This window comes from Microplitis mediator, chromosome 11 (assembly GCF_029852145.1).
Source record: "Microplitis mediator isolate UGA2020A chromosome 11, iyMicMedi2.1, whole genome shotgun sequence".
NCBI classification, from domain to species: Eukaryota; Metazoa; Arthropoda; class Insecta; order Hymenoptera; family Braconidae; genus Microplitis; species Microplitis mediator.
Genome location: NC_079979.1, coordinates 14,571,975 through 14,586,246, shown reverse-complemented (window position 1 = coordinate 14,586,246; position 14,272 = coordinate 14,571,975). Strand labels below are relative to the sequence as shown.

The following is a 14,272-nucleotide window of genomic DNA, read 5'->3' as shown; positions in this document are numbered from 1 at the left end:
TAGTTTTAATATATGCATAGGTATCTTTAAATAACGTCAAATCAAAAAATTTAGTGCATTGTCATCAAAAATTCTTCTGAAGCTCATTTAGTTAGTTTCAATTTTTGGCATTATACTTAAAATTTTTTCATCTTTTTTGTTTCATCATCTTGAGAATTTTTAAAAAAATGTAAAAAAAAATTTTATTTATTTATTTATTTTGATTTGAAAGGTGAAAAAAATCAAATAATGAGAAATCTACTTCTATTTCGGCTGCCGAATGGCCTTTTTTTTTTTTTTTTAAATCGTTCCTCAGCTTAGATATGAAATTAATAATGTAATAATTTTTATTGATTTACTATATAAGAAAATATTGTTTTTACAAAAATTATTTTTATCTTAGTCTATTCATCAAATTCCATTTTCAACGAATAAAAAATAAAATTTTTGTTCTTTGATGTCAAGGAGTAGTAACGAACAAATTAAATAATGGAATTTCGCACATTTGAAATGGCTCCAGTGTGTAACTTTATTTTCGCAATTTTAATTTTAATAACGTGTTGTTGGGTTTATATGTGATCTATGTAGAGATAACTGTAATTTTTTTCTGAACTTGTTATTTATGTATCCATATATACTCTATTAATAATTAATTGAATGTATACTGCTCGCAAATATGACACGGGTGTGAGGTAATCGCGTATATGGAAAATTTTGTTTTTCAGTCTAAAATTAATTTTGATAATTCTTTTTGATAAATACTCAGTGCTCATAATTAATCAATAAATTAAATAAATGTCCATTTAATTTTTGCAATATTAACATTTATTCTTGAACGCTCGTAGTTGCCCCACTCTCTTTATTACAGAAATCTAAATTGTTGAACGACGGGGCCTTACTTCACCCAGCACTGGGGAACCTAGCTTTGACACACCTATATTGGCCCATGTTTGGCTCAAGATTGGATACTCAGTCCTGGCCGTTACAATGATTACCCGTACTTGGGCCAAGACTGGATAACCTAGCCTTGGCAATTCAATAGCAACCTAGGCTTGGGCCAGGACTGGGTAACCTAGCCTTAGCCGTTACAATGATTACCTGGCCTTGGGCCGAGACTGGGTGCCCCTGCGTTGGCCGTTCAATGGTGACCCAGACTTGGGCCAAGGTAGGATTACCCAAGTTTGGCTACACCTATGGTTTAATAAGTTCGTCCCATAGCTACCGTTCGGACCCAGCAATCAGAAGGACGGCGGTTCGTGCCCAGAGCCCAGCAGAATTTTCACCGAGTTTTTTTCACATCATTTACCTCCCTCAGATAGTTTAAACGTTAATGATCATGAACTCTACGAGGTTAATAATAATAAAATTCTTTTTCAATTAAATTAATTCGTTTCCTCGGTGTATGGGCCAGGTCTGGCAACCAAGCATGGGCCAGATCTGGCGACCAAGCATGGGCCAGGTCTAGCAACCAGGACTGGCCCTGTGTTATCATTCCGGACTTGTACCAAAACTGGGCCAAGGCTAGCTTACAAGCTTGACCAAAGGTTCTACATACTTGGGCCAAGCCTGGGCCCGTCGTACTTTCCTCTTTGGGATATTAAATATAAGAGCTTCGTTTAAAAACAGAAAATAATTTTTCTGATGGTTCATTTTTCCCCAATTTTTTTTTTTTTTCACTGTCATTAATATTCAATTTTTTTTTGTCGGCTCAAAAGAAGTCGAAATCATTTTTTGAAATCACGTTGAAATTTTTTTGACTCGTTTCACCCTACTAATTAATAATTTTAAAAAATCTGAGGCAAAATTAAATTTTATTTTCACGAAAATTTATTTTTTATTCAAATATTTACTTACCGTATCTGAAATGGTCAACCCAAAATTTTTTTTTAACGTCGGCATTAAAATTTCAATTATTGTGCATTAATTGTCTTACTGTCATTTTTCACAAATTGAATTAAACTCAATTTAAAAAAAATAAAATGTATTTTACGCATTAAATATAAACCGAATTCGGATAATCATTTTGTTTTATGATATGATAAAACTTTAATTACTTAACTTGAAAATAATCCAATCATCAAATTAATTAAAATTTTAATTAAATATATGCATTTTAAAAATCAATAAAAAAATTTATAAAAAATTATTTCATTAGATATATAAATAAAAAAAATGAATGAAAAAAAATAAAATAGCCTTTTAAACTAATTATTTATTTGTATAAACAACTTAATTAAGTCAGATAAAATAGTTAAACTAAATATAAAATAAAAGTTATCAGAAAAAAAAGTCACATGCACGCACACATCTGCAGTAGATACGCCAGCAATTGGTCAGGCAAATAAGATCTAATCATCCCAGTGTATAATATACGAAATGGTTAGAGACATAACAATGTTGATTTGATCGCTCAAGTAGATACGATACAGCTGCAGTCAGACAGGAAACATTTTTTTACCGTGCGTGCATCGCATGATCACTTTTTTTTCCAGCTAAATACAAAGCGCCCTGCACAATATTACTATTTACTCTATTACAATTATTTAGATAAAGTCTAAAGTTAACAAAAAAAAAAATAAAAAATAAAAATAAAAACCTTACTGTTTTCTATTTAGTTAAATATTCTCAAGAAACAACTGTATTTTTTCTCGTACCTTAAAATGTGGCAAATTGAGTGCAATTTCATGTTTTCTTTTAGCCGTATACTTTACCCTTATATTTACTTTGAATCTCGCTCGATTTATTTCTGTTTGTATTTTCAAACGATCGTTTAACGTCTGTTTAAATTCACAACATCTTGTATTTTATTGTTGTTTTTTTTTTTTAATGGAATTTTAAACATGGTAAGATGAATATTTTTCGTTGTAAATTCATAATTTAGATTTTTTTTTAACGCAATAATTACTTTGCCGACAGATAAAATTCTGTTCCCATTTTACCAACATCGGAGACAGAGGGATGGAAAAGCTCTTTCACCACGAAAAAGAGAAAGCTTTTCATTGAAAATTTTGTACTACTGCCATCTAACGAACATATGATGAAACATCTGGAGTACCGACAAGTCAAAGTGGTCAAGGTAAAAAATAATGATTATAATACAAGTAATTTAGGATAGAGGGGGTAAAGTTGAATACTCCAAAATTTTGGTGAAAAAAAAAAATTTTTTTTTATTGATTTTAAATCGAAATTACCACTTTTGAAATTTTTTTAAAGCCCTTGCAGTTACTGGATTATTTTTTCGATGTTTCTACGCTGAAATTGTATGGAAAATCATGTAAACTTTTTTTTAAATTTATATGAACAAAAAATCATCGTAAATTTCAGAGAAAATAAATTTTTTCTATTATTTTGGGTACCCGATTCAGACTAAAAAATTATTTCAATAATGATAAGAAATTTGTCTTATCTGTTGTAAATCAAATCAAAATTTAAACAGCTCATCGTATGCAAGTTTATAAAACTGTGTTCATTTCGTATTATCCTATTTCGATGAAAATAGAAAAGTTTAATTTTTAAAGAACACAAATTGGTTTTATCTCATTTCGATACAAGTGCAATATGAAAATTCGTTACATCTAAGTGTACAAAAATGCATTCATTAGTTTCCCTATTTTTCGAAATCCGAAAAACCAAAAATTTTTTCATGGCAATGAAAATGTATTTTTTTCTTTTTTCAAAAAAGTAGATATATTTCGTACCTTTTTCACTTTGCCCAACTTTAGTATACATATGTACACATATATATGTATATATATATATATATATATATATATATATATATATATATATATATATATATATATATTGAAATAGAGATAGAGAGTGGGAGAGAGAGAAAGTAGTGACAGGATAGTGGTGTAAAGATGATATAGTCAGACTAGTAGTGGGATATGAATACGGAATTTGACAATTGACGAAGGATGAACTCAAGCGTACTTAATCCCCCAAGATCTTAATACCTCTATTTACGCTGTCACAAATGTCATAATTCATACTACTCAATTAATTATTCAAAAATAACCGTCTACTTACATTCCACCCTCTCTAATTAATATTAATAAATCTAAATACCCAATAGATTAATACTTCAAATAAATGATTTTTTTTTTCATACTCAGTCTATGTAATCATCCATTGACATCTTCAAATTCATTAATAAATATTTAAATTTAAAACTTAAAAAAACACCCTAAGTAAATAAAGTTCTTGATCTCGTAATAAAAACTAACAATTTCTTACCCCTTCTCGCAATAACTATTGCGAGGATCCGGGACTAGCTAAAGTTGTAGTGGGGATGAATCGATACAGCGACGATACAACGACGAGCGATGTCTCGAAACTCGAAACACAAGTGCGCGCGCGCCACACACATCGCTCTATCGAGCCATTCAGACTGTTTAATGTATTATTTTATGATACAATAAACTTCATACACACGTATATGTATATATATAAACACATAAAAAAGTATATACATATATATATTTGTACATTGTTTCAAAAATTTTTTTAAATATCTTATTCATTTTTGTTTCAACTTGCGAACAACTAACGGGTAGACAATTTTTTTTTTCCTTTTTTTTTCAAGTTGTATACAAACAAACGCATTCTGTTTACAAATATGATACAAGTCCTATGAATGGAAGAACGATAAGACATAGAGCGAAAAATTCTTATTGTGATGGAAATTTTTTTTTTTTTTAATTATTTAGTTTGTCTTAGTTGTTTAATAGAAGCAAACGATACCAGGTTATTTAACTCTAGGGATTTATTTAAACACACACTTGTACAGTGGGTAAACGCGCTTAAATCGTAAACACTGCTAATCTGGGAAAATCCTTTTGAGACTTATGCGTACAACTTAAGTTACATTGGAAATGTAAACTCAAAATTTCTTTTTCTTCTACAAAAAAAAATTATAATAAAAACAATCAATAACATATCCGCCTTGGAATTAATTTATATAAATAAAATTGATGGGCATTATAATTTTTTATTGAAAATATTTTATGTGTTTTTTATACTAAAGTATTTTACTCGGTTAAGTTTATAGTAAAAAAAAATCTTAGTCTATTTTTTGCCACCTGTGTACTGACTTTATCGAGTGTTTACTAGACTATCGAAGTTAAAAACAAAAAGAGAAATAAAGTGAGCAATACATTGGGGTCAGAATAAAAAAAAGTACAAGTGCACTTTTCAAAGTCATTTTATATGATGGTTTCTCTGAACTAGTTCACGTTTTTCTACTCAAGAAGTTGAAATATTTTTTTCTAAATTCTGTTTTTTTATTCAGGTCAAGTTTTAAAAATTTTAGTTTTCCAAATCAACATTAAATTATGAAAATTCAATGAAAAAATAAATAGTTGATTATTTTTACTAAAAGATAAACAAAAATTGATATTTTAATCGATTAAAATTCAATTTCATGTACAACACGTCAATTTTCTCAATCAATAATTTCTCTTCTGCCATCCACCAAAATACAGATGACTTAAATACTTAAATTACTTGGCAGCACAACTTGCACTGTGAATCAGACAGAGATAGCTAATGACCAAGCAACTCTGAAACTTTTATTACTTTATTAATAATAATTAAACTCACAATTAATTAATAAAGTTATACACTAGCGTGATCTTAAACTAATGCCGAAATTAAATCGATTTAATAGGTTATTCAGGAATTAATTACTCTTATACATACAAATAGACCAACCAATTTAAATTTAAATTTAATTGTTTTGGCATTAATATCAAAATTGATATAGTCATTTTACACTTAATTTAAACTTAATTTATTTATCTTAACTGAATAATAAAAAACATATTTAAAACAATAGACTTAACTGTCTGGTTTAAAATTGATTTATTAAACTATCACTATCTATGTCTATATATATCTAACAAGCTATTCCTCAACTTGCACATCCAATTTTTGACTCTTCCTCTACTTCCTCGTACTAAATCCACCTGAAGCTCTTAAAACTCTCACTCCTCCTTCTTACACCTCAACATCAGGAATATGCAAAAAACAATTGATTTTTTTTTAAAGCAACCTGTCGTGATGGCTACCACCACCCTTTTAAATTAACCATATTCCTCACGATTACAGCACACGCGATAAATTTAATGCAAATAGTGAAGCAAGGAAAAATAATAAAAAATACTGAGAGAATGTAACGCGTACAGCTGGTATATATATAGATATAATTGGATTCACGTGTACAAGCCTTATATACACATAACTATAGTGGATTGGTGTACATAGGCAGATGTTATATCACGTAAAAGAAGCCGGGGGTGGAAAACGAGACGAGTACGAAACAGCTTGAGGGAAAAGTGTAGCAATAATTTTCAACGACGTTTTTGCGATACCTATTTTATTTTTTAATTGAAAAATCCTTTCTCGTAAAAAGTTTGTAATAATAAACAATTTTAGTATTGATACTGAGAACAACAATTAAATTTTTATTATACTATAAAAAAATAATAATAAGTTTACTATATATATTTGAGTTGTGTGCTGGAAATTATCTTCGGCAGAATGTTACAGAAAATTTTAGTACCGGAAATATTTCATAGAATTTTATACATGTCTAGAATATTCTAGTATATACTCAAAAAAATTCAAGACTTATTCTAATAATTTTATAATCTTGAGGATTATTTCAAAACACTTTAGAAAAACCAAAAAACGTTAAAATGGCTCTGAGAAATTTTAAAATTGAAACATTTCAGAAAACTCTAAACTTATTTAGAATATTTGGAAAAACTTCAGATCCTTTTAGAACACCGACAATTTCAAAACACTTAGAAAAATGCTAAAACTACGGGAGACACTGAAAAATTTTAAAATTGTTTGAAAAGTTCCGAGAAATTCAAAAACTTTTCTAAACACTAGAAAATTCTAAAACTACTGGAAACATTGTGAAAAATTCTGAAATTGTCTGAAACGTGCACAGAAAAAAAAGATGTTTTGGCTTAAAAATAATTTTTTTCAGCCAAGAATATTTTTTGCACTCCAAAAAGAAATCTTTTTAGTGCAGAAAAAATTTTCTTCGTTCTTGGTTCAAGACAAAAATTTTGTCTTGAACCAACGTAATTTTAGCTTTCCTAGAATCGAAAAAAATTCTTGGGCGGAAATATCTTTATTTTATGTGCAAGATAATTCAAACTGTGTCTAACATTCTCGAAAATTCTAAAACTGTCCGAAATGTTCTAAAAAATTCTAAATCCATGAATTATTTTTTAGCGTATTCTGAAATTCCTTAAAATCTATTAGTTACACTTCTTAAAGTTCTAGAAGCCTCTACATAAAAATGATAACAAGAAAAAAATAATATGAATCACTATGCCGTAGATTAAAACCCTAGTTAATTTTTTTCTACATATTTTCCTGTTTACTTTGTTTACAAACATTGATTAGAAAAATATTGTAAAAACAGCATCATGATTAAATTTTTTAATACATTCTCTGTAAATCTTTTTTATAATAAAAAATACATGGATAAAATTTCCTCTGTTGAATAAATAATTCCGAAAAAAAAATTTCGTTTAACTCAAGCTTGAACAGTACTATTTGATGTAAACCGTAAAAAGTAAGTCTTAATTGAAAAATGAAATATTCCGTCTTAAAACTCTTCTTTGCTAATTAACTTTTAACTTGGTGCTCGACTGCCGGAGAAAGGGAAACGGAAAAACGATTTTCCTTAATGAATATTAGAATTAAAGTTGATAAAAAAATTACTTAAATAAAAATAAAATATTTAAAAGTCTGAAAAAAAAATAACATATATATCATGTATAAAAAAAATAATTTTTTCATGTTGTAACTTATAGCTCTTTGTAATTATTGTTTTAATGACAGCTATCACGAATATCTTGTACATTTATTAATACACATTAAATGCAAATTTTATAAATTGTTTATTTAAAGAAAAAAAAAAAAAAAAAAGTTTATTACTGCTGTTTAGCGCATTTTATATTCATGAGTATATTTTATTAAATAATTACACGGTAGTCTTATCGATAAATTTATTAACATATTTGACTTAAGTAGATAAGAGTAGAGTTGAAGTCAAGTTGTAAAGAGTAAATAAAATATAATTCTTATTATTATTTTTCTCATAATAAATTAAAAGAGATTCTTAATCTTAAGAATCATGTTTTTTTATTTAAAACATACTTAAAAGGAATTTCATTAAATCACGATTAAATCTGTTCTGTGATAGGGGTCAGAAGAAGAGAATAAAGAGAAGCTTATAATAAGCGACGATAATTCCCGAATAAATAACAGCGTCCGCGAGGTGTACTAAGATTGAGAGGCATTCTGAGCTTTAAAGGAGTTGGAGGTAAAGAGAGAGAAAAGAGAAAGAGAGAAAGAGAGAGAAAAGGAGTGAGAGTGAGTGTAGAAGCTCGACGTTCGTAGAGATACCAACTATATTAACGTGCGGGTGTCGGCTCTGTGAATAGATATGACAAAAAAAATGTAAGAAAGGAGCTACGGAACGACGAAAACGCAAGTTGGGGTGAGAAATGTAGTAGGTACTTGATTTATTTCGGCGCCGCAAAGATCTGGCCCGCGCGTACGTGCGTCGTTCCTCAAATTACCGACTTATAAACTTTTCTCCACACTCCTTTATGCTTTTATTTTTTTTTTTTTCCCCAATGACATTCTCTTTCACATTTTAATACGTATTTTATAATAATATATGCATTTTTTTTTTTTATTTTAAAATATATTTTTTGAAGAATTCAAGGGTCGGGCAAATAGAAACGCTCGGGAAAAATGCACTTTGTTATTTTAATTACACAATTTTTTATTTTGTTTTTTAACTTTAATTTAAATTGAATGAAAATAATTGTCAATTCGATAAAATTATTTTTCAGTTTTTAGTAAAATTGGGTAGTGATAAATTTTGTTTTTTTCTTATGATTAATTTCTTACATCTCAAATTACATATAAATGTTTGTGAAAGTAAATTACGTTATAGAAAAATTTTCAAAAAATTTTTTCAACCCTTCTAAGTTTGGAAATTCTAAAAAACCTTTTTTTTAATTCTACACACAGTAAATAGAAAGTGGTATAGAAATTTCTATTATTCATCAGGACAAATGAATAAATAAAATGGGTGTAATGACTTAAACAATTTATTAATACAATAATTAGAGACTTCATAAGATATTTCTACTCTGGAATATTAATTAATGAGCTTTTACTAAATAGCATTTAATCCAAGTTCTCATAAATTTGTAATGCAGTTCTCAACAGAAAAGACACAGTGTTGTTTTATTATGTCAATCATACTTTAATTATATACAATATTCGTTGATTTGAAGTTAATTACAATTTTTTTTGTTTTTTTTTTAATAATAAAAATACTAAATTAAATAAAATAAATTATAAAATAAATGGAGTATAATTTTACAAATAATGAATAGCAGATCTATAATTTATTTTAATAGACGAGTAAAAAATGTAATTTAAGTAATTATTTTCTTAAGAAAATGAAACATCTGACTATTTAAAATAAAAATAATAAATTTTTTAAAAAATAAAACTTAAATGATAATAAGAGCTGGAGGCTCGAATTGAATTTTTCGTGCTTAAAGGTCGATTAATTTAACTACGAAGCGGCAACTCGACTGTCGGGTGAGCTCCCTGTCAGGAGCACTGATTGAAATATAGGGCGGAAAAGCCTCGGGCCACAAGTTCCCGAGTTTAGTTTGAACGCGACGACGCTCGGTCTCGCAACTAGTAAAAGCCCAGAGGATGATAGAAGAGAGCGAGACGCTCGATTTAAATCAGCCTGCAGCAGAACACCCTTTAGGCGATCCCTGAATAATTCACTATCGAAATTGTGGCGGTACCTCCAATAATCAGAGACAACATTTTGTCTCTTGTCACTCTTCAAACCTATTCTAGTCCAGATAAACTCAACTTACTTCCCCCCTTCTTATTACAACTACAGACCTCAAATCGTTTTCTTTATTATTTAGCAGCAATAAACGTCCCCATTTTATTCAATGCTCTTGTTATTATCAAACATACCGTATATACCTTACATCCATTTAAATATATTTTTATTATCGCTTTGATAGAATCTTTAGCATTTACATTTTTTTAAATATTGTCTCTTTCTATTCAAAAGCTAACACCATCGATATTAAATGTCAACATCTGCTGTGATAACAGATATAAGTACTTAGATTCTCACATATGTCGTATAGATATCGTGAATATCTTCATATATATATATATATATAAATGAGGTTGTTGAGGAAATCAAATTTCACAACGGGCTCCGGAAATTGAACGTCTCGCACTTGGAAGATCTGATCACTCAAAATCACTTTCTGAAATAGCATCCATACGCGAATTCGTTTCTCCTACAATACTGTCTACTATATATATATCATATACTTTTTCAAGAACATTTTCGCCCCGAGCCTACTACATGTATGACAGACAAAAATATCAATAGTAAAAAAAAAAATTATTTTAAAATGCAGATGACATTTTTCAAATTTTATGTATAAATAATATTTTGCTGCAGAAAAACCTATTTAAATCAAATAAACAATTTAAAAATAATTATAATTAATTTTTTAACGATTTCATGGAAATTTTTGTTAGATCTACTGCTTCTCTGATTTCTGAGATTAATAAAATTTTATTCAAATATTTAAATAATTTTTTTTTCATTAATTTGACAGTAAGGTTAAAAAAAACAGGCATTAATATGCGGTTAAAAAATTTCATGAAAAAATTTGGAAATTTGGCTTCAATTAATAAGATTTTTATTATTAAAGTAATTTTGGATAATTTTCTTTGTATTCTGTCAATAGAAAATAAATTTGTCAAGTTAAATTGTCAACTCAGTGAACATGAAATTTTGTAGCCCGTCAGTCGTTCCGGTGATGAGCGACTTCTATTCCATTTACGGAAAACGAGAAGCAAGCTAAAATATGCTGACTTTTACAAGCACACAAGTCGCGAGCAAAATTGTGAAACGAAAGTGTGGAGAATGCCAAACCGCGTAGACAGCGTTCGGAGACACGACGAAAGGGCTGGGGATATAATGCTGGGAAAGGGAACGAGAACGGGAGAGAAATTGGAGGATTTGGGGGCTGAAAATAGGGCCAGTGGTCGTCGTTGCCACCGGGTGTAGGAGAGTCCGACCACAAAGGCTGATGCTGGACTCGATGTGGTCGGCTCGATTTTGTCGGGTCGACGTGTTCTCGGCAATTATCCAGCCTTTTAAATTTTAAAACTCGCCAGTATAGCTTTTTCCTATACTCCGCTACAGTGCGATATATTTTGTGTATCCAATTTTTTTAGTGCTTTTTTTTTTAAACTTTTTTAATTAACCCGCTATTGTTTTTAGTGTTTTCTATAAAACACCTTCGCAACATAACATTTTTTACTTAATTTATTTTTAAATACAATGAATTCAAGTAATAAAAAAAAATATATATATATTTTTAAATTAAATATTTAAGCCTTTATATTTTATGTAATTAATTCACTCGAAAGTTATTTCAGAAAAGAAAAAACCTAATTTCTTGTAAAAATAAAATAGCTGTTGTAAAAAAAATATCCATTACAATTTTTCAGTAAAACACTCCCACGTCAGTAGAAAAAATAGGGGTTGAAAAAAAAAATTAGTAATTTAAATTAGAATGTAATTGAGCAGAAATTTCGTGTCTGAAAGTAAGTAAGTATTTTTAGAAGATAAAAACCGCGTTGTAAAATAAATAAAAAAATAACAAGGATGTTGGTTGTGCGGAAAATTTAACTGACTAATCGACCTTTGTCTTTATATTCTTTCTCTATACCAGTGCACTGAGGATCTCTCGCTCAGATCTTTCTACCTTGTAAAAGTGTTTTATGCATATCGGAACAGAGGGAGGAAGAGGGTTGGTGATGGTGATTGTAGTAGAAGTAGTAATAGTAGTAGTGGTAGTAGTAGAAATAGCAGTAGTAAAAGTAGTAGTGGTGGATGGCTCCGAGGCGAGATGCATGAATATTTGGCAGCTGAGCAGTTTCCAACCTTTACTCATACCTACACCTTGTGTATACTGGTAACACTTCGGTTACGGCCCAGATATGCAAATATATTCATTAGATTGTTCTGCGCGCCCCTCATCTAAGCGCAGTAAAAACCACGTCGTCAGACTTGTTTCTCATTCCTCACCCATTTTACACACTCTACTCTATTCTACTCTCTATTACAATATATCCGTACATCTATTGTTTTTTATTATTTTTAATTATAAAAATATTTCTTTTCATTTTTAGATTAAAATTTTAATTTTTTAATTAAAATTTCATTGCTTCATTTTTTATTATATTTGAAATAATTCAATGAATTTTTTATTAAGAATTGAAAATTTAATTTCATTGAAAAAAAAGTAAATAATATTAATTAATAATTAATCAATATATTAGCTAAAATTTAGGTTTGTTTTGACGTTAAGTCTTAATGTTAACCTCACTCTCATCAGAGGTCTTGAATAAAACAAGTGACAAAGTTTACAAACACGAGAAGTGTAGAGAGCTCTGCTGCTTAGCAAAAGTATATATGCGGAAGAGGTACTTGAAGAGTAAATCACTCAAAGCCGGATCATTCGGGCTCTTAACTAGTTGCGTGGTTGCCCCACGCCCATTTCCTTCTCAATCAAAAGGGTCGAATCGATGTAATGCACGAGGAAGTGGCCAATTTTCTCTAACCTACTAAACTTTGCACAAAATCAACTCTCGTTATAATTACACTGGCTCACATCTTATTTCGTTCACTCTATCAAATTTAATTACTTTTTTTTTTCTAATTTATTTATCGACAAAAAACACATTTACTTTGTGTCTAGTAAATGTAAATTTGACTTATATTGATTTAATAGAAAAATAATTTGAATAAATTTTCCAGCATCATCTAAGCCTCAAGTGTCAAATTAAATGTAATTTTTAAGAATTATATCTTCAAATACTTTGAAATTAATGAATAATTTATAGTAGATTTTACTTATCAATTATGATACGACAATTAAAATCTTTATGAGCATGACAACTTTTATCATGTGAAATCCTAATCCCTATACGCGAATTATAAATAATGCTAGAGAATAATAACTAATCCGTCTGATTGGTATAATTCTACTTATTGTACTAGTAGATTATTGATTACAGCTTTCATTAGGAACAGTTAACAATTCATTCAATATCCTCTGTTTAAGATTACGATCTCACCGCTGTAATCACTTCGTAACAGCGATTACAATAATCATAAATCGGATAATAACTATTGTTCTCTCACGAATTTAAAAAATGATTCTTGCAAAAAATAATTTTACAATTAAAGACTAAATATTTACTTTTTCTCACCTCCGGGCGGAAAGCGTCAACTTTCGTCCCGCTGTGCAAAACGAAGTTGCCGCTTTCCGCCTCCGTCGAGGAGAAAAATAGTATACACTCCTCGGGAAGTAAATAAGAAAGCCTCAGATCACATGTTTGTTGACCTCGGCTTCGCCTCGGCCAACAATTACATGTGATCTGAGACATTTCTTACTTTACTTCCCTCGGTGTGTAATATACTATTTTTGACTTATCGGTGAATATTTATTAGGAAATTTTTTACCAGATATTGATAATTTAATTTTGTAAATTTAAAAAAAAATTGACAAAATATTATTCTTATAACACAGCTGACAAGAACAGGAAAAAGAAAAAACTGAATAATTAGTGTGAATATATTAATAAAAAAAAGATGTAGTTCTGATTTCGAATTGTTTCATGTAATGTTAAAATTATTTTTTCGCTAAATAAACATGTGTTTTTAACTTCCCGCTAAGAAAATTGTAAATTTTCAAAAAAAGGGAAGTTATTGGTTTCGGTCCGATTTTCGAAAATTTAGTTTTCATTAGATCTCGACGTTTAATTAATTAATAAACTATTCCTAGGGCTATTTTTGAAAAGACGTCCGTGTGTATATGTGTGTGTAATCTTTTTTTGTCCGATGATATCTTTGGAAAGATTCAACCGATTTGAACGATTTTGGCAGCAGTCGAAAGGGCTCATTAAGACTTAGACCTCTTTAGATTTTAAAGTCGATCGGTCTAGTGTACTATAGTATACGAATTATACGGAAAATAAAAATTTAAAAAATTTTTCTTTTTAGGTTTTTGTTGCATTAATTCATAAATTACTCCACTGATTTGTTTTTAAGTTCGATCAAATCTAAATCTCAACAAACTCTTTCGATTGCTGCAAAACACGTGCAAATCACTCGATTTTT

At 29.1% G+C, this 14,272-nt stretch overlaps 1 protein-coding gene and 1 long non-coding RNA gene across 3 annotated transcripts in view; one reads left to right on the top strand and one right to left on the bottom strand.

Annotated features, from left to right (window-relative positions):
• Positions 1–14,272, bottom strand: part of LOC130678028 (nucleolysin TIAR) — a 206,770-nt gene that overhangs the window by 136,880 nt on the left and 55,618 nt on the right. The gene's annotated exons all lie outside the window — the stretch shown is intronic.
• LOC130678040 (uncharacterized) overlaps positions 1–14,272 on the top strand; it is a 181,556-nt gene that overhangs the window by 143,994 nt on the left and 23,290 nt on the right. Inside the window, exon 3 of the long non-coding RNA XR_008991744.1 lies at positions 2,896–3,055. This is a non-coding gene — a long non-coding RNA (uncharacterized LOC130678040). The remainder of the gene's footprint in view (positions 1–2,895; positions 3,056–14,272) is intronic.